This window comes from Tursiops truncatus, chromosome X (genome assembly GCF_011762595.2).
Source record: "Tursiops truncatus isolate mTurTru1 chromosome X, mTurTru1.mat.Y, whole genome shotgun sequence".
Taxonomy (NCBI): domain Eukaryota; kingdom Metazoa; phylum Chordata; class Mammalia; order Artiodactyla; family Delphinidae; genus Tursiops; species Tursiops truncatus.
Window position 1 is genome coordinate 28,875,186 of NC_047055.1, and position 20,612 is coordinate 28,895,797.

The following is a 20,612-nucleotide window of genomic DNA, read 5'->3' on the forward strand; positions in this document are numbered from 1 at the left end:
TTATTCTTAACCATACTTGGCCTGCTTAGGAAGGCTGTTTAACTGTAATTGCTGTTGCTTTTCTTTCAGAAAGTCTTCTGGTTTTCTTTCATCTTCAGTATGTAACTGCCTGATTAGTTAGGCAGTCAATCTGGATTGCATACTAGTTTTAAAAGGAGAGCTATACTACATGTTGAGGGTGGGGTGTGAGACAAAAGAACCACAAAGCACAGTTCCTGTACTCAAGGACCTACCTAGCAAAAGACACCCATGAGATGACTCGAATGAGATGATGCAGTCTGAAGCTAGGATCTGGTGGAATTCAGAATAAGGCAAGGCTTTCTGGAAGAGATGAGTGCCAGCTATTTCTCCACCTAGAAGGAAGAGACAGACAGATGGAGCAAGGCATTCTACGTTCCAATTAGGAGAATTCAGAATCTCCCCATTTCTCCTACTTCCCAGCCCCTGGCAACCAGCATCTCACTATTTCTATGAGTTCAACATTTTTAGATTCCATATGTAAGTGAGATCATACAGTATTTGTCTTTCTCTGTCTGACTTATTTCACTTAGCATAATGCCCTCAAGGTCCACCCATGTTGTCGCAAATGGCAGGATTTCCTGCTTTTTTCATGGCTGAATAATATTCCTGTGTGTGTGTGTGTGTGTGTGTGTGTGTGTGTGTGTGAGAGAGAGAGAGAGAGAGAGAGAGAGAGAGATTTTCTTTATCTATTCATCTGTTGGTGGACACTTAGGTTGTTCCATGTCTTGGCTATTGTGAATAATGTGCATGAGGGTGCAGATATTTCTTTGAGGTAGTGATTTCATTTCCTTTGGATATATACTCAGTGGGATTGCTGGCTGATATGGCAGTTCTATTTTAACTTTTTGAGGAACCTCCATACTGTTTTCCATAGTGGCTCATTTTATTTATAACATAATTCTGTATGATTTTATTTATATAACATTATTGTAATGACAAAATATAGAAATGGAGAACAGATTAGTAGTTGCCAGGGATTGAGGTGAGGGTTGGGGTGGGAGGGAAGTAGATGTAACTGTAAAAGGGCAACAGGAGGGATCCTTGTAGTGATGAAAATGTTCTATATCTTGATTGTATTAATGTTATTTCCCTGGTTGTGACATTACACTATAGTTCTGCAAGATGTTACCGTTGGGAGAAACTAGGCAAATGGTACATGGGATCTCTCTGTATTACTTCTTACAACTGCGTGTAAACCTAGTTTAAAATAAAAAGTTTTTTTAAAAAATTTATTTTATTTTATTTATTTTTGGCTGCGTTGGGTCTTCGTTGCTGTGCGCGGGCTTTCTCCAGGATGGGGCTCTCTTAGGAGCCCCTTCTCCAGGATGTTAAGTAATGAAGGAAATAAAATGACAGCAGGAGGCTGTTGAGGTCGGCCAGTGTGAATCACTGACTCCAGACCTGGGGGTCGCTTCCTTCTCAGCTGCACCGGCAAGGAAGCCTTCATTCTTAGCTCTGGGCTAAGTAAACTGTGAGTGTTAAACGTGTGTGCTTTCTCTTTCCTGGTGATTTTCAGGTTGGAGATCATTATTTTGGCCGCGAGGGAAGCAAAGAAAAAGAAAACTGTTTTCTGTAAGGCCAACTAGCCCGAGGCAGGGGAACGCAATCAGACTCACAGGTTGAAACTGACCTGGAGACTTTCCGGATCACCCAGTTCCAGAAACTGACCTGGGGACTTCCCACCCGGCCCAGCCTTCCCGCCTTTCGAGGGACGGGACTAACGGTCCCCCACGATACCTGAAAAGACCACCAAATAAGGAATAACCTGCACCCTCCCGGATTCACCACACCCCTTTCCCTTCTCCCCCTGTAAATTCTGCCCAAACCCTTGCCCGGGCGCGACTTCTCTGGCCCCTTTCTCTCGGACCAGTGAACCTCCCCCGGGCGGGGGGGAACCCAAATAAAGCTTGTTTAAGCTCTCCTCCATTTTTGGTGCCGTTCCTTACAGATTCCTCCTCCTTCCTAAGCACTGTTCCATCCTCAGGCTCTTGAGGGCCGGGGAGCTGGGGCAGCAGTGGGGGGAATCATTCTAGAGTTTTCACACAGCCAGGAGAAAGGAAATGAAGGCATCCAGCAAGAAACTGGCAAGGATCTCCCACTTCCTTGCACCTTCACTCCCAACATCATTGGCCCCATCTGAGCTCCAGTTTCCACTCAGGAAAGGGAAAATCTGAAACACAGGCTAACCAAGCAGGCAGGCAGATGGACAGGTGTGCATTTAGAAACATTTCACAATGTCTGTTTACAGACTCTTCTCATCTCTGCTCAGTCAGGAGGGTCCCCTAGGACCACACCTGGAGCCTAGTTTGTGTTATTGGATACAGAGCCTGAAAGTAATAAAACTACATCCTAAACACTCTATAGAATACAGACTTCCTCCACATCTGGCTGCTCTCCTCCACCACAAGAACAAGCCTGGAGTGTGGCAAGTGATGGTGACTTTCCTGGTTGTCCCCTCCCCAATCCAAGGTGTCGAGGCAGAAGGAGATGATCAATGACCTGAAGACTGCCTGATAGAGGAGGAGAAGGGAAAGGGGGAGGAGGGTTTGAAGGAAGAAGTAGTCAGGACTGCAGTCTACCATTAGCCGATGGCTTTATAAGCCTTATTATGTAGGCATTCTTCCCTTTCAGCACTCCAATCCCAAGGAGGCATCTTTTCCTCGCCACTCTCCCATCACAGTATCTTATTGGCTTTCCCCTCCCCATTCCTACCTCCTCTGCCCTGAATGTGAATTTGCATCAGACTTGAGCTGTTTAAAAATGTTGGGGACTGGGGGAGGTCCTTGCCCCACCAAGTGCAGTTTCCCCCAGTCCAGCTCCCTTAGAGATCGCTCTGGCTCTGCTGGGTTTTAATTCCTGAATATCACTTGCCCCCAGACTCCCTAGGGTGTTGTGAGGGCAGAGTTTCTGAAGGCAATCTGAAATGTCTGGATCAATGGCTGCATAGAAGCTGTAAGTCAGCTCTCTAGCTTATCCTCCCAGGCTTTCTGAGATGTCACTCCATCTAGGATGCTGTGATCAGCAGGGTCACATGCATTCAGACACTAAACTGCTTTGTGTTTCTCATTCCTAACCCCTAAACCCACCATTTCTTTGCCAGCCTTTAGTGGGAACTCATACAGTGAGCCTCAGGAGGTAAGCTGAGGGGAGAGGGAAAGGGGAAGGAGGGAGACAGAAGCCACAAGCCACGGGACTGAGAGGAACCTTCTGGAATGGTTTGCATCTGTTTAGAAGTGAGTCTCACCATTCTCTATTTCAGGCTCTAGTGATTACAGATTTTTTTTCAAGAGCCAGATGTTTAAAAGTCTTGGCATGGTTTTAAAGTCAGTCCTGAAGGTTTCAGCTGAATTTACCCTGCATGTTTTAGACTCACTGGAATGACTGATTAGAGCCAGGAAGCTCAGACTCCCTCCAAAAGCAATGGAGGCATTTATCCAAGAACGGGGGCAGTCACTTGCAGTGTTTGCATGCCCCCTTTTGTTGGGAGGGAGCAGCTGTACCCTGCTACCTCTGGAAATCTGCCTTATTGGCCTGGCATCCTAAGGATGTGCCCACCTTGCTTAGTAGAGGCCAGCTCCACCCTGAAAGCCAAGTCATGGAATGTATGCCTTTCTGGCATTTACAAAAGGCAACGCTTTCCCCAAAAGTCTGGATGTGCATGAAGGTATCGACCTTCAACTTTAAGAATTAAAAAAAAATCTATTCCCCCAAATAGTTGTTTTTGTAGTCCTATCTTCTTACCCAGCTCCCACCACGCAATGCTAACATTCTCTTCTACTGGTCTGTCATGAACAACATGCCTTTGGGCATGTGATCATTTTCAAGTCATGTTATGACCGACCTCAGATCCCACAGAACAGTAACCTCAAAGTCAACTCAGCAAGGCATTCTGTTCACTATCTATGATTCACGAAGTGCTGTGCCAGACACTGTGGTAGATACAAGAAAAAAAATGTAAGAAATGCGTTTTAGCCTCTGAAGACTTAAAACCAAAGTTAAGGAGATAGGATATATGCATTTGAAACACCTTAAGAGCAATAAAAAACAGCGTATAACCGAATGGTAAATGACAAGAGCATGATAATAGCAATTCCGCTCAGTTATTGAGACCTTCCTAAGAAACAGGCACCATGCTTAGGGCATTACATTTGTTATCTCATTTTAATCCTCCTAACAACCCTATGGGGTAGGTTCTATTAATATCTCCATTTTAGAGCTGAGGGAACTCAGATTTGCAAAGAGTAAATAATTTGCTGCTATATATTTGATAAAGGCAGGCAGGCAGAGCTAAGATTTTGTTCCCAACTTTTAATTTTAAAGACACTTCAAAGCTACAGGAAAGTTGAAAGAATAGTATAATATTCGTATGCTTCACCTAGACTCACCAACTGTTAACGTTTTACCACATTCTGCTTTATCATTCCCTGTGTCTGTCTCTACACACACACACACACACACACACACACACACACACACACCCCTACATATTTTTTTCTGAACTATTGGAGCATAAATTGCAGACATCATTCCACTTCACCTCTAAATACTTCAATGTGTATCTCCTAAGAACAAAGACATTTTCCCACAAAATGCCAATGCAGTTATCACATCTCACAAACTTAGCCAGAGGCAGCATTTGAACCCAGCTCTCACTCCAGAGTACAAATGGCAAGTTCTGTGAGAGTTCAGCAGGAGGAGCCATCGGTGCAGTCTGGGAATTACAGGATGGATTTTTTGTGGACCCTTACTCCTAATTATTCATAGCAATGGAAGAAAGGAGTTGGCCAAATAATCACAAAGCATGCATAATCAAAAAACCAAATTCCATGCTTTTCGGATTGTGTTCTATTTGGGTGGGAGGGGAATGACACAGATTTGCTTTCCTAATTAGTTTCTTCTCTGGCCAATATTAAAATTGGTTTTTCCCAACCACCCACTGACATTACAACTAGGGTAGCTACCCCAGAAGTTCTTTGATTAAAACACAATAGCAGAAGTGGGAAGCAGCCGCACAGCACAGGGAGATCAGCTCGGTGCTTTGTGTCCACCTAGAGGGGTGGGATAGGGAGGGTGGGAGGGAGACGCAAGAGGGAGGGGATATGGGGATATATGCCTATGTATAACTGATTCACTTTGTTATACAGCAGGAACTAACACACCATTGTAAAGCAATTATACTCCAATAAAGATGTGAAAAAAAAAGCGCACAATAGCAGAAATCCACTAAGTAGGTAAGCCATATACGAATAATAGAGAACTGACCACAAATTCCAGCTAAAAAGGAATTCTAGCTAGAAATTTTAGCCACAGGTCAGGGTTCAGTATCCACAGTATAAATCTAGTCCTTGGTCAGTTATGTTAAGAGAGAGTTCCATGCACTCCCCTGCTCCAGAGGCCCAAGTCTACTCACCCAATGAAATTCCAGAAGCAGGGTGTTGCCCACTGCAGCCTGAAGGAGAAAGCAGGCCCTGTGCTGCAGATCAGCCCAAACCCCCCGAGGGGCTCTGACCTGGCTTTCTTCTTTCTTTTTATTCAGGGAAGCCGGATTTAGAAAGGCTGTCAGATTAGCCCCGTCCTGCGGTGCTTAATGACCTCCCTGAATGCGGTCACAGGAGAAATCTTGGCCTTTTAAAATCCTTGATTTCGCTCAGTAATTTTAAGAAGCTAAAGCCCGCATCTGCATTTGCTTTGCTTTTCATGCTTTCACCAGACACTTCAAAAGTGAAAATCTTGCAAATCTCTGCGTCTCAGATGCCAAGGCAGGGACACCCCTTCATCGAACTGGGACCGGGAGAGATGCCCTACTGGACCTTCTGGGTAGCCAGCGTTAGGTCACACTTTTGCGCTCTCTCCAGACCTTTTGGTTTGGGGCAGACACAATCTGATCAGCAGTATCTCTGAATCCATGTAAGGTGAGCCATGTTATAACTGGGATCCGCTGTGTATACGCAACCTTTGGTGGGGACTTTTATCTCATGGGCATCCCTTGAGATCGCACAACTTTAAAGACATTCTTGCTCTTTCTGTTTGTGACCCCGGGCTTGCTTAGGGAGTAAATCGTTTCCCTTGAGATTTAACAGGAACAAACGGGTCAAAAAATAGTGTTCAGGTTGAGGTGGGAATACTTGCAGCCTTGCTATTTAAATTCCCTTTGAGGCTTCACCTCTCTCTCCCTCCCTCTGTTCCTCCCTGTCCTCAGCCTGCAGATCTAAAATGCCAGAAAGCGACTCCTTTACATCTCCTTCCCAGAGCTGTTGAGTGGCCTTCCCCGCCTGGATCAAAGTCTCTAACTCCTCAGGGCTTCCCCTCCAAGTTACCCCTCACACTCGTCAGCCCTGCAGGGACACAGGGAGGCTAAGAAAGAGCATCTGGTATTTTGCACTAAGCATGCTGTGGTGGCGGGAAGTTGGAGGCAGAGGAAAAAGGGAGAGTTAGTTCCTAACCATGTAAGGAACAAGCTCAGCCCTTTCTGGAACTAGTACATAAGACAGTGAGAGGCCTCCGAGAAGAAACTTTATCTGGCTGGTGATTGCACTGGCCGGTGGCTTTGGGGCTGCGTGCGTGTGGGCGCTGGGCATACAGAGCTGCCCGCACGTGGCAGCCCCCCAGGGCAGGCCCACAGCGCGGGCTCCTAGGCACCCCAGCGGACAGGGCGCGTAACTGGCCTCCGGCTCCCTGGCAGGCACCATGGCTGGGTTTTATGGTTGCCTGAAGACTCCAGAGTGGTGGACGCAGAAAGCACTGCAACTGGACTGCACGGAGTGCAGAGTGGCAGAACGCCGGCCGCCGGTGCGGGCACCGCTTCCCACCCCATCGGGGCGCCCGCCGAGAAGAGGAGCGACTGTGAGCCAGCCGAGGGCGCGCGGCGGGGAACTCGCCGTCTCCGGTGCTCGAACTCGAGGCGACGCGCTTGCCGCGTGCGGGCGGCCCGCTCCTACGAGGGCTCGCGCAGGTGTGCGTGCGTGTGCGCGTGCGTGGGAAAGCGGCGGCGGGGGCGCGGGCGCGGGGCGCGCGCTTCCAGGACTCGGCCAGCCCGGAGGGGGCGGGGCGGGGCGGGGCGGGGCGGGGTGGGGTGGCTGGACCCAGAGGCTCCCGACTTGCAGGCTTTCTGCTTTCCGCCGCCGTCTCCACCTGGCTCACCTGAGTCCCCGGGAGCGTGGGCAAGAAATGGGAGAAAGAGGAGGGAAAGGAGGAGAGAGGGATGGAAAGAGAGGGAAATTCGGGGGAGTGGAGAAAATGACCTCAAATTTTCTGAGTTGTCTTAATTTTCTAAATCTGTTCCAAGCTGTACAATACACAGTCTCCCGCTTATCTGATGTGGCGTTAGCTCCAGTTTATGCTCACTACGTGTCCATGGAGGTGTTTTTGCATGTCGTGTGTACGGATTTCAAGCAGTGACAACAGGAAGAAGCACAATAGATCTAGTCATATGGTTGATTAGTGGGTGTGCAATTATTTTCAATTTTCGTTCACGAAGCTGACACTCTTCTCTCTCAGCTATCACAATCTGGAATCATGCCAGAAACTCACCTCACTCATTGCAGGTCTCCAACAGTCGAGAGTTGCACGGGTTCCTCTGGTCCCTGCAGTCCTCTGCCTTCATGGAAAGGCACCACCGTGGTATTCCATGTGATTTTTCGTGGCACCCCATTTGAGGAGCCAGAGACGGGAGGTTGATGCATGGAGGTGTGAGTAGGGCTGGCTAACCCTCCGCTGCGTCCTCACGATCGGTGCCAGAGCGCGCTCCCGCTCTTCCGGTGGGGAATGGGCCTGGACTCTTGAAGCTTGAAAAGCGGCCTTGCAACTATTTTATCCCCCCAGCTCCTGGGCTCACTGTTGTGCCCTCAACCTATGGCCTCGGATGGTTGCTGTGGAAATTATAGGCTTTCTCTGCGGAACTCACCATGGCACCAGATGACAGAGAGGTAGATGGTGAAGCCTTTGGGAGGAGGAGGGAGGTGACAGTCATTACGGTGGGAGATGCTAAGGGCATTGTTGCTGCTCCCAGGTGGTGTGCGAGCCCTTCCTCCCTGGGGTTCAGTGCTGGCTTCTGTTAGATCCTCCTGCTTGCAAATGCAGCAGGGGCCCTTCGTCCTAATGTCCACTTTCCATGCAGGGGATCTGGGGAAGCCTGAGGTCTTTGGGGGTGGAAAAAGGGGACTCAGTGGACCAAAGGCCACTTCCTGTGGCCACCGTTATAGGCCCGAGCTCATCTGATGATTTATGTAATCTGGGCTGAAGGAATAAGAGAAATGATAAGAGAGCATTTGAGGAGATTATTATAGAGTCAAGGCTTCTATAAATAAGAGGCTTGGAGTCCCTCGCAGGACCTAGACGGTATGGAGACGCAGTGAGCGTTCAGGAATATTGTGCACCTGCTCTGTAGCAAGCTTTGTGCTGAGCAGCGTGGAAGAAACTTATGCTTTCTTCTCCCGGAACCAAGCAAGCACAGTGCCTGGCACCAATATTTGTTGAAGGAATGTTGTTGACTGAACCAACATGCCCTTGAGGAGCTTGCCTTCTTAGGGAGTGGTCAGCCCAGTCAGCAGCAGTTTGCAGGAGGTGGGGTGGGAGGTGTAGGCTCAGTAGGACAGAATGTAAAGGAGGACAGGAGATGGACGAGCCTGGGGCGAGAAGTGGGAGAGAGACCAGAAGAAGGGGGCGACAGGAATGGAAACATAAAGCAGAATTTGGGTTAGTGGAGAAAATCACCTTACGTTTTCTGAGTTGTCTTCATTTTCGAAATCTGTTCCAACCTGGACAATGTGCAGTCTTCAGTTATCTGATGTGGCGTCAGGGTCCCTTCTCTGAGCTTTTTTGAGGGCGTAGTGGGAGAGGAAGACCAGGAGAGAAATTGGGCTGCTGGAACATTCACTGCTCCCCCTGTGAGCCTTGGGTTTCCTGCCACCCTCCATCCCCTCAACACCCCCCCAGAGGGGGGCTTTCCTAGAATCACAGCTTGGCCACCTCAGGAGAGTTGGACCCTTTCAAGGAAGCCCAGTAGGCTTTGAAAGTTGAATTTGGGTGGAAACACAGTATCGGTTCCCAGTTTCCTCTGCACATCACAGTTGCGTTCTAGATTTTATATCCAGGTAGATACATTTATGATATGAGTTGGAGCTGTTTGGCCAGTGGCGGAAATATTTTCAGAGGCATCCATACCCTTGTAGGCTTGACTCCATGCCACTAGCCCCACTGGCCCCTCACTGGAACCAAGTGAGTTGCTAGGGTACCGGTTTTGGTGTTTAAATTCGGAACTAGCTCTTGTTAGATATAGCTCTTGCTTAAGTTAACTAGCTGTTAAGTTCTGTTCTTTTCATAGACATAGAGTGACAGCAGGTGACAAGCAAATTATCAAGGGATCAATTAATATGTGTATTGGTAGAAGGGAGAAAATAGTAGGCTTCTTGAGTTATGCGAGACCGTTTTGTACAAGTACGTGAGAAGATGGAGGCAAAGCCCAAGAACTGTCTCAACCAGACGAGATCTTGCAATGGTGAGATGGGTGAAAATGGCTTCATTTTAAGGGTGAGGAAACCAGACCCCAAAGATGGTAAGTGATTCTCCTTGGGTCACACAATCAATGACAAATGTAAGATTAGAGTCCTGGGTACCCCGTCTTCCGGTGTAGAGCTGTACAGCCTGGGAAAGAGGAAAGATCATCCTCTGAGCGAAGGACGAAAAGCATGCATCATGGGATACAGTGGCCCCTCACTGGGCTGTTGCAGATGTCGATTCAACCCAAGGCAAAATAGTGAGCTAGGACAGCTTTGGTTTCGGCAACCTCAGTCCCTCCTGTCACAACCCTTTCCCATTTCAGCCCCTTCCCTCTCCGGGTGCCCTGGGCCTGCATCTTGCCCTCCTCTCCCAGCCTCTGGTGTCCCAGGTTGTGGACTCCCCTTGGCTAACACATTGCCATCCTGTGGCCCAGGGGCTGGCTCTTGGCCAGACTGGCCGATGGGTGCTAGGTTAGTGGGCCTGGACGGATTACTCCAGACGATGTGCATTTCGATATGACCTGGATGCACCTGTGTCACTCTGATGCTCGGGGGTCATCTGGGGGAGTTTGCAGGTTGGTGGGTCCCTCACATCATGCCGGTCAGCTTCTTCTGCTCTAAGAACAGGATGCAGGAAGCTGAGGCTGAGCGCTTCTGCCACAAGCCCCTGGCCCCCAACCAGGGAAGAACTATTGTAATTGGTGTGCCAGTCTTCTCCCCATGGCTGCAGAACCTTCCCGATGCCCCGCAAAGCAGTGCAGCCTATTTGAGATCAGAGGACACACATATTGACTTTTTCTGAATTCCAGTTGTTGGTAGTCAGGGGGCCCCTGCATTCTTTCTTGGCCCTGGGTAGCCCCCTGGCACCCAGTTGCTGGAGGAGACACACCCCCAGGTCCTTCCAGTGGCCGACGGTTTCAGGGCTATCTCCCCTCCCACCTGCAATCTGTTCTCCTGAACCCGAGGCCGACCTGCATCCTGGGAGCTATGATGAACCTGAAGCCTGGCTCCATTTGACCTTCCAGCTGGGGAAGGCAAATACGGACTAGCAGAAAGCACCAGAAATGTGCACGTAGCTGCATGCACTCAGCCTGCCGGCTCAGACCCAACCTCCACTCCTTACTGTTATTAAGAGTGTTTAATGTGGTCACTAGAGATCCCTGTGGCACTTTGCATCCTTCTCGCCTTCCCTTCTTCCATTTTTTGGCTTCTTCTAGTTTTAGAAGAAAAGCTATTAACTCCAGTTCCCCTGGCAAGGGGCCCAGACTGGCTACTGCATTTTGCTAACCTGCGTTCACCCTGTGGCATCTGTCTGAGGCACTGTCCATTCATGAGCGTGATAAGGGAGCCATGGGGTGGCAGGTGCGTACCCAGGAGGTGCCACCCTAGGCCCCCAGCCTCACCCTCTGCTGGGGAGGTGGGGAGAAAGCCGGCTCTCTGGAAAGTTCTTGAATAAACTACTTGCCATATTTACTGGTTTACCGGAACTTTGTCTCCTTTGACTATAACATCATTAAAATATTGAACTCTTTGTGAAAATTCATTTAGGAGGGAATGGTTATAAAAGCTTTCAGAGATTTCTCTGAAGATGCAGTTGACAAATTCCATTTGGTCTTTAGCAGCTTTCTAAGGAGTGTTCCATTTGTTGTATGAAAAATGTGGAAAAGTATATTATTTCATCCGTAACCAAAATTTCAGCACTTTGTATGGGAGTGTTTTCACTAGTTTCTTATGAATCCCTTGAAAGCCCATATTCTGTTGGGCCACCTTTAGCATTTTGGGGATTCTTTCACCAGTTTCTCAAGTAGCACAATATTTTGTTATTTCTGGAAATTAGTAGCCAAAATGCGGTATGTGATGTGATTGCTCCTGTGGTTTCCTCATTGATTTTCTATGCTGACATTCCTTTAACTTTTTAAACCAATTCATTTCTTATCCTTCCTTGGCAATTTCATGGTTATGGTTAATGGAGAGCACACTGGAGGAACTAATCGTACAGTACATTGTAGTGAGCCCTTCTTGGCGTCTTCACACTCAACCTGCTTCATTAAATGGCCTTGCTCTTTCATGAAATCTTCAATAGCTTTTAAACCCACTCATTCGCTGCAAAGTACCGTATAGACTGTGATTCACTAGAAAAAAATGAGTGTCAGTGAAATGGCTTGTTTTCAGGAGGCTAAGGTAAGGTAATGATAAGATTTGCCATTTGATTCTTCAAATACATACGCTAACCTTAACCCAGAGGTTCTTAGCAGAGGTGTGGGGAGCAATTTGGCTCCCCCAGGGGATGGTTGGCAATATCTGAAGACTTGTCCAGTCATCAAAACTAGGGGGAAGGTGTGCTACTGGCATCTAGTGGGTGGAGGCCAGGGATGCTGCCCTCACAACAAAGAATTCTCCAGCCCCAAATGTCAATAGTGTCAGGACTGAGAAACCCTGCCTTCAATGAATAGCATTTTACCAAAGTAGAAGTCTGAGGAGGACCCCCTTAAGTGTTTAGAGCAGTTTCTGTGGTGATGGAAATGTCCTCTATCTGTGCTGTCCAGTGCCATAGCCACTAGCCAAGCGTGGCTATTGAGCAAATGTGGTGCACCCAATGTGACCGAGGAACTGAGATTTTAATTTCATTTCACTTTAATGAGTTTAAAGTTAAATAACCCCATGTGGCTAGTGGCTTCCATATTGGACTCAACTTGAGAGGCGCTATAGTCTAGTGGAGCGTGGTTCTGGGATCAGACAGTCCTGGGCTTGGGTCCCCTGTCTACCACTTCCTAGCTTCCTTGTGTATGTTCCTCTAAGCCTTCTGAGTCCCAGTTTCCTCAGCTGTAAAATGGGGGTAATAATGGGACCTAGTCCTCGAAGGATTATGGTATCCACTGAGAAATAATGCATGAGAAATGAAGCATGTAGTGCAGTGCCCCGCACAGTAAGCGTTTGAGAGATGTTAGTAACTATTGCCAGAGATTTATGATTAATATAGTAATTGTCATCCCGTAAATAGGGCTTCTGCAGGGCTTACAAATGTGTCCTCCCCTGGGGTATTATTTAAAGGTCACTTCAGAAGCAGAGCCCTAACACTCAGCTCTCACAGCATTACCATAGACGTGTCCCCATGCCTTTTTGGGGCCTTGGTTTTCTTATCTGTAAAATGGGAATAATAAAAATAATAATGTCGCTTCCCTGTTTATGTCAGAATTGTCTGGACGGTCAAATGGATGTGGAAGTTCTCTGAAGAGCACAAGGCCGTCTATAAGTATAAGGTTTATGTTATAAGTTTGCACACAAGTGTGCTTTTGTTTAGATATGGTGCAAAAGTTCTGCCTCGGTAGAACTATCTTAAGTTCGGAATGGGAGCGCCTGAATCGGGGAGGTTGTATTGGAGAGCAGCAGAAGTTAGGAGCTCTTCACAATGTCAGGCCCTCCTCTGTCTGACACCCAGCCAGTAATGTGGCGGGAGATCCCAGGTACCACTTTAAGGGTACGTGGAAGTTTGGCGTTTGGGGTTGGGAAACCAGAGCAGCGAATGGACCAGCCTGGCCCCCAGGCTGCTAATGAAGGAGCAAGGCATCTGGCCCAAAAGGAGAGAAGAGGGCACCTCACAGCAGCTTACGGTGTGCTATCGAAGGCCACGCTGCCCCAGGGCTCAGCCACCCGGCATAGTGTCTGGCCTGAGAGATACACACGTACAATTGCTGAACGTATTTGGCACCATATAGAGAAATGAGCGTGGGGCTTTGGAGTCAGACATGGGCTTGAATCCTCACAATGCTACTTACTAGCTGTGTGGCCATGGGTGACTGCCAGAGCCTTCCTGGGCCTCAGTTGTCTCATCTGTAAAGTGGAGAGAATGACTCCTACCTCACAGGGTTGTCACAAGGATTCAATCAGGTAACTGACGGGCACATAGGTTGCCCTTAGTCAATGTGAGTTCCCTTGCCGCCTAATGTTGATAAAAAAAGAACAACTTGGAACAACTAATGATTCATAATCCCGTCTTTGTTCTTCTGAGAAGGAAAAGGAAAATGAGAGTTTCTGCTGGTGGCCTGGAAGAACTGTTTAGATCTTTCTTGAGAAGAGGAAAGGGGGAAAGGATTCTCCTTGCTGTGCTACTAAGAGCAGTCTGAACTGTTTAGGGATGGACTAGGATGAAGGATAAAGCACAGTGCTCTGAGTTAGTCACGATACAGTGTAAATGAGGAGCCTGAACAGCCTCGCCTGGGCTCAGGAGTGCCCCTGAGAGAAGTCACCAGGCATACTCTGTGTGCCCAGAGAGAGGCTTTCTGGGGACAGTGGGTTTTCCAGGAATTTTGAATTTAAACTCAAGCCATATCTGTGGCCGCTTGACCCAGTGACAGCTAACGAGCAAAGGACACAAGCTGGATGCAGTTGGCTTTGTCTTCACACAGCCCCAGGCCCCAGGCCCCAGTGCACAGAGCCATTTGACAACACTGCTGGTCTCCAGAGGGCTGGCTGCTGGAGAGAGTGTGGATAACACAGGGAGTCTCATCCCCTGCTTTTGGGAAACCAATGAAGACACAGGGGGACATAGGTCATTAACACCAGGGGAAGGACAGCCTTCCATGGAGAAGGGAGGGTAACAATGATAGTAGCTACCATGTATTGAGAGCTTACTATGTGCTACGCCTCATGCCAAGAGCTTTATGTGAATTAGTTCACCAAACTGTCTGTGAGAGCAGGCCCTTCTCTTTTTTGAGCACTATTCTGATTTCTTCTCAGCACATAGTAGGTGCTCAACAAACAGTTATTAAGTGAATGAGTCCTCACAGTTAGCCTATGCTGAAGGTACTCTTAGCCCCACTAGACAGATGAGGAAATTTCATTTCTGAACAGTTTAGTGACTTGCCCAAGATCACAGGCTAGTCATTGACAAGAGCCAGGATTCACACCTAGATTTGCCCCACTCCGTAGCCTAATCCTTTTGCAACTACATCATGCTTCCTCCTCAGAAGGTCAAGATGCCATATTTCTCTTTCTGTGACAAAGGAACTACTGGATCAGAGACTCAAGAACACTGCACAAAGACATGATACTGTGACATCAATAACTCCTTCATCCCACCTACTCCCTCCATCCCCCCAGTTCTGTCCCCAGACAGGTTCATTTTGTGGTTAAAGAAACTGAGGTATGAAAAAATTATATGACTTTTCCAAGGTCACACAGCTTGTTGGGATCTTTATTAGTTTGATGTTCTAGCCCTCAAAGAACTCAGAGCCTGATAGGGAGGGGAAGGGTGTCATCTATTGGGGCCAAGGCTAAATGGGAAAAAATAAACAAAGGGCCCCATATTGTTAAAGCAACTTGCTTGAATTTTTTAAAAAGTTGAAACATAAAACAGTGTACACATCTTATTTGAACATTTGGAACTCTACTCCTTGTTACGAACACAACACATTATAACAATACAATTCAGTATCTACTATAGCATATACAGTAGATGTTCAAAATGAGGAATGGAAAGAAGAAAAAAGAAAAAGAAGAGATACAGACGTGGGAAAGTCTAGATATGGATAGGAAAAAGGCAACAAATGGTAGGCACTGTATTTCAGAAAAGATTCTACTAAAGATTGATAAAGTCATGTTACATTTTCACATTGACAAGGTCATTATGCCTATCCCGGGGGCCTCATGGCCCAGGGACCAGGTCATCCTGTAAGCTGTGGGTCATGGTTACTTCCCCTTCCTTATTGCATCCAAATCTCCCCTTCCCATAAGCCCAACTGTTCTGGAAGAATGGAGAGGAAAGTAAGTCAGAGGGAGACTCTTCTGAGCCCCATGGAGGTTAGGGAACAGAAAGGGTCCTGGGAACCCAGGCATATCTGCCTGTTCACATTTTGAGCAGAGCTCAGTAGGTAAGGCAGGAAAAGTCTACTCTCCTGGGTTTGCATAAAACATATGAACAGAGGTTACCGGATTAGTTCACTATTCATTTGTGATACTTGGAGGGGGTCTTTAGAAGCCCTTTAAGGGAATGAGATGGAAAAAAGTCCCCACTAAACCTTCATCTTCAGTTTTTGAAGGACATAATTTTACTTTTACTTGTGAAGAGTGTTTGTTCCTTCTGTGCCTGTGGTTTCCGAAGCCAAATGTCAATGATCTGAAGACCTTATTTCATGTAGAAATGGCCTGTGTTTGCTTATTCAGAATTGAAGGAAACTCTGAGATATTAATTCTCTGATAGGGATGAACTCCTGATCTGAAAAAAAATTTTTTTTAAATTTCTTTCAAAGGTGAAGAAAAAATGAATGGTGAATTTTAAATCAAATCTCCTGCGACCCTGTGCATTTTTTTTAAATGGGAAAAAGAGCTTAGGTTTCTAAACAAGCTAAAAGTAGGAGCATTTTCTGAAAATATCAACAGGCTGGTCCCCTGATGGCCAACTCAAGCAAGGCTTATAGGGGGTCTCTTCAAAATCTGGCTTCTCTAGGGATGAACTGGGAACTTTGATTGTCTCGATGAATCATAGGACCCTGGAATGCCTGGGCTAGCAGGACCCCTAGATCCAAGTCCAGCCCAATCCCTTACTTCTTAGGTGAGGAAACTGCAGCTCAGAGAGAGGACTCAGTGTGCCCGAGGCCTCACAGCTAATTCATAGCAGGGCTGGGGTGTCAACTCTCCATCAGCTGCTCTAGGACTCATTGGAGGTTCAAGTCTTAGAGACGTTCATTAGAAAAACAAAATGCCTTCCTTTGCGGCCACACTTCTCTCTAGATGTCATCCGAGTTGCTTTTTCTTCACCACCACATCCATTTCTTACGGATCCCATTTCAGCTTTTCTGTTCCAGCCAGGCCCAGTAGCCAACATGATTTATAGCAGGGTCTCCTTAAAGCGGGGTGTTTGGACTGTGTACCTCAGCATCACCCGGGAACTTACGGAACGTACAGATCTCTGGGCCCCGCCCCAATGGAAGAATCAGAATCCCTGGGGGTGAGGTCCCCGGAATCAGTGGTTGTCACGCAGGCTGGTGACTTACAGCCTTCCTCCTCGAACCCATTTTTCGCACCATTGTCCATATCTGTACTAGTACTTTTAGAAACCCTGCTATTTCTTTTCTTTTTTTAAATTGAAATATCATTGATTTTACAAAGCTGTGTTAGTTTCAGGTGTACAGCAGAGTGATTCAGATATATATATATATATATATATATATATATATATATATTCTTTTTCAGATTCTTTTTTTTTCTTTTTTTTCAGATTCTTTTAAAAAAATTTTTATTTATTTATTTTTGGCCATGCCACGCAGCTTGTGGGATCTTAGCTCCCTGACCAGGGATTGGACCTGTGCCCCCTGCATTGGAAGCACGGAGTCTTAACCACTGGACTGCCAGGGAGGCCCCTCAGATTCTTTTCGATTGTAGGTTTTTACAAGATATTGAATATAGTTCCCTGTGCTATACAACAGGTCCTTGTTGTTTATCTATTTTATACATAGTAGTGTGTTTCTGCTAATCCCTATCTCCTAATTTATCCCTCCTCCCCCACCCCCACTATTTCTTGAGCACTTACTTTGTACCAGGTGCTGTGCTGTTTTTCATGCATTATCTCATGCGTTCCTCAGATGCTGGCTGCGTGCTTCCCTCCCACTCTCAAGTGGACCACAGAGCAGTGTCCAGCCTGGGGAGGGGCCGGCCACCTCGCACCGCCATGTAAGCAACCCTCCCGGGCACTGCTCCCAGGGTGGCTTTTTTTGTCCCCAGGCCATTCTGACTAGGGATTCTCACACTTTAAAGTTGAAGGAAGCCTGGTAGCTTTCTTCCTTCCTGGGTCTCACTGCCACTTTTCTTTTCCTATGAGGTTGTTACCCGGGTGGGAAGGGCCTGGCACACATCACTGACTTCTTCAAAGTGGAGATCCTTTGCCCTTCCCTGCCGGGGGTGACGGCAGCCGAACGAGGGAATGAGTGTGAGGGTGCCCTGAGTGCTGTGCATGGGGATCCCCTCTGCTTCTGCGGCCTGCAGTGAGCACAGGAGGGAACCAGGAATCTCCTTTCTGCCCTTGGCAGTCTGGGCCTTTCTCTCCTCCCCTACCAGCTGCCATCTAGCCTGGGCCCTCTTTCTTCACCCTCTTGGTGTCCTGTCTAGCCCCAGGCCCTGGGACACTCCATTTTCCAGTCCGCTGCTATCTGGTGTCCCTTGTCCTGGAATCTCCTTCCTGTGGCTTGTCAATATTTCTCCAGAAGCTTCTGGCTTCTTTTGCAGGCACTGGACCAAAGAGATATGAGAGTCAGGTGTGAGAGCAGACTTGACCTTGGGCAGAAGGGATGTAGGTGAGCCAGGTATCACCCAAGCCTCAGTGCCCCAAGCGCATCGTTCCGGGCCAGAGTCCTCAGGCTCTTCCTGGTCACTCAGGGTTTGTGGCTGTCACCTGCCCTTTCTGCCCTCATCCCCAGCTCACCTATGCTGACACTCAGTGCTTCAGGCCGCAAGCTGTCAAACTTTTCTGCCCAGCAAATGGCCCTTCTGAAGGCGGGCTTCTCCTCCCAGGCCTTTCACTGTGACTCCAGCCTACACGGAGTGGCCCCTTCCAGTCCCTTTCGCTTTAAATGGAGCCGCCAACACAAGCGCCCTCCAGAACCTCCTGTGGCTGTGCTGCCTCCCATCCCCCAATCCTCCCATCTGAGGCTCCCCTTCACTCTCACCTTCCCTCTTCCTTGACCTCATTTACAGCTAGATCTCAGTGTTCTAGCCCTGCTTTGCTACACCCTGCCCAACTCAGCTTCGTGATATGCTTTGGACACACTTCTCCGGCTTAACCTTGGCGCTCTGCCTCATTTCTGCCTCCCGGTCCCCTGTACCACACGCATGCATGCAACACACACTCTGGCTTCCTGTGCCACGACTCTTGGGCCCTGCAGACCCCTCCTATATGGAGTCAGTACCCAAGAGTTTAGCCTTTGAGTCCTCATCTTAAAATGAATACTTGTCCTAAAATATCATAAGAGAGCACACGACAAGTTTCTCTCACCTCCTCATTTTACAAATGCAGGAACTGGACTTCCCCAGTGGTCCAGTGGTTAAGACTTCATGCTTCCACTGCAGGGGGTGTGGGTTCGATCCCTGGTTGGGGAACTAAGATTCCACAAGCCACACAGTGTGGTCAAAAAACAACAGCAACAACAACAACAGAAGAACATAAATACAGGAACTGAGGCCCAGCGAGGAGCTATGTCTGGGGCAAGGCCACAAGGATAATCTGTAGGAAGGGCACAATCAGGACACAGGCCTTCTGATTCCCAATCAAGCACTGCTCTCAATTTTTCATGTGTATCTTTTTCCTCGTCATCAGGTTTAGCATAGCACTTAATGGGCTCTGGAGTCAAACTACCTCAGTTTAAATCCCGCCCTCACCATGTACTTGCGTGTGACCCCGGGCAGTTACTTAGCCTTTCGGTTTCCTCATCTACCAAGTGGGGGAGGAGCGAAAATAAATAGTACCTACTGCACAGGATTGTTCTGAGAATTAAATGAGACGGTGTATGCAAAACACTTCAGTATCTGCACATATTAAGTGCCCAGTAAATGTTAACTGTTTTATTTTGTCATTGTCTCCATGGCCCCTAAAACAGGACTCAGTATATAGTAGGTCTGCATGAAGATTTTGGGGTGCAAAGAGAGAGGCCCTGGGAAATAATATTCTGACTTTGCTGTCTGGTTCTAATGGTGGGTTCTAACTCTAATGGTCCTAATTCTAATGGTGGGTATTTTAGGCCATGGAGAAAGGGGGAGATCTGGGGACCAGAGAACCTTTGGAAAACTCTTCCTGTAGCTCCAGATAAACAGCTGCTTCTTTGCCCTGTGGCAGGGCTGTCTGTGGGGTTAAGGGCTAAGGAAATCTGAGGATTTAAAGACCCCTAAACATGACCTTGACTGAGTTTGGCCAGGGCTCTCAGATTCTTGGAGGCACGTTTATTTCCGTGGGCCTGGGCCCCTTGGCGACAGCGGCACACCCTTTCTTCTGCCCGTCCCCTCCCTGGGGTGACGCAGTTCACTCTGAGACCTCTCTCTATTTTAGCCTGGAACTGGGAGACCAAAGGTTATTCATCATAACCATGAAGTGACTGCCTCTCCAGCCCCCTCCCTCCCTGTGGGCTAAAGGACCTTAGATAAGACCCCAAAATTATAAGCTGGCTTCACGAAAGTCACAGATCGTTCAGCTTGGGCTGGGGTCACATTCTTTTTTTTTTTTTTTTGCATCATAAGGAATTGTTATTTATTTATTTATTTATTTTTTACACAGACACTGTACTTTATTTTTACAAGAGATAGACTGACACCAAGCATTGTAAATGTATGACCACAACAAAAGCAACAATGATTGCAATTACCAAACATGAAACACACTCACACTATGTCATATTGACATTCAGTCCAGGAATCCTCCACTGTAACAGCTCCTTTACTTTGCAGTGAAAATTGATGTGTATATTTTTTGCCCCTGAGTCCTTGTGGGATTTTTTTTTTAATCCAAACAGAAAGGGGGACACATTCTTGTGGCTGAGTTCTCTTCCTCCTTTATCTCCCCTGCGTCTCCCGCCACGTAGAAGTCACAGCCTGCCTCAGCACCACCAACCTCTTTTCTTCTTCTTTTGCCTTTTTTCCCTCCTTGGAGATTTTTCCCCCACCCCCAACTGATGGCTTGTTGCCTGCTGGGAGCAGTGATAACAGCAACCACAACAAATACAGGATAAAACAAAAAACCTCAGACATACTCTGCTTGGGATGGACTTGAGAGCTGGTGGAGAGTTTGGGTCTAGAGCTCTTGGCATCCAACATGCACTTAAAGCTGTGACATCTATCCTCAGGGCCCCTCACCTCAATTCTGGCTCTTCCTTGAGTCTCTCAGGGTCCCCATGCTTCTCGCGCCCCTTGCTGGTACCCCACTTCAGCCTGGCCACCCAAGGGGCCCATGCTATAGACCTATCCCCTCTTAATATTTTGTGATCTCTCATCACAATATATGTGTCCAGTGAGCCATTTCTAGCAGGACTCTCTATTGTTAAAATGACCAACAAATCTTTGGCAAAGATATTAGGGGCTGATAATGACCTGGCGAGTTATCCTGCTTTCAAATCC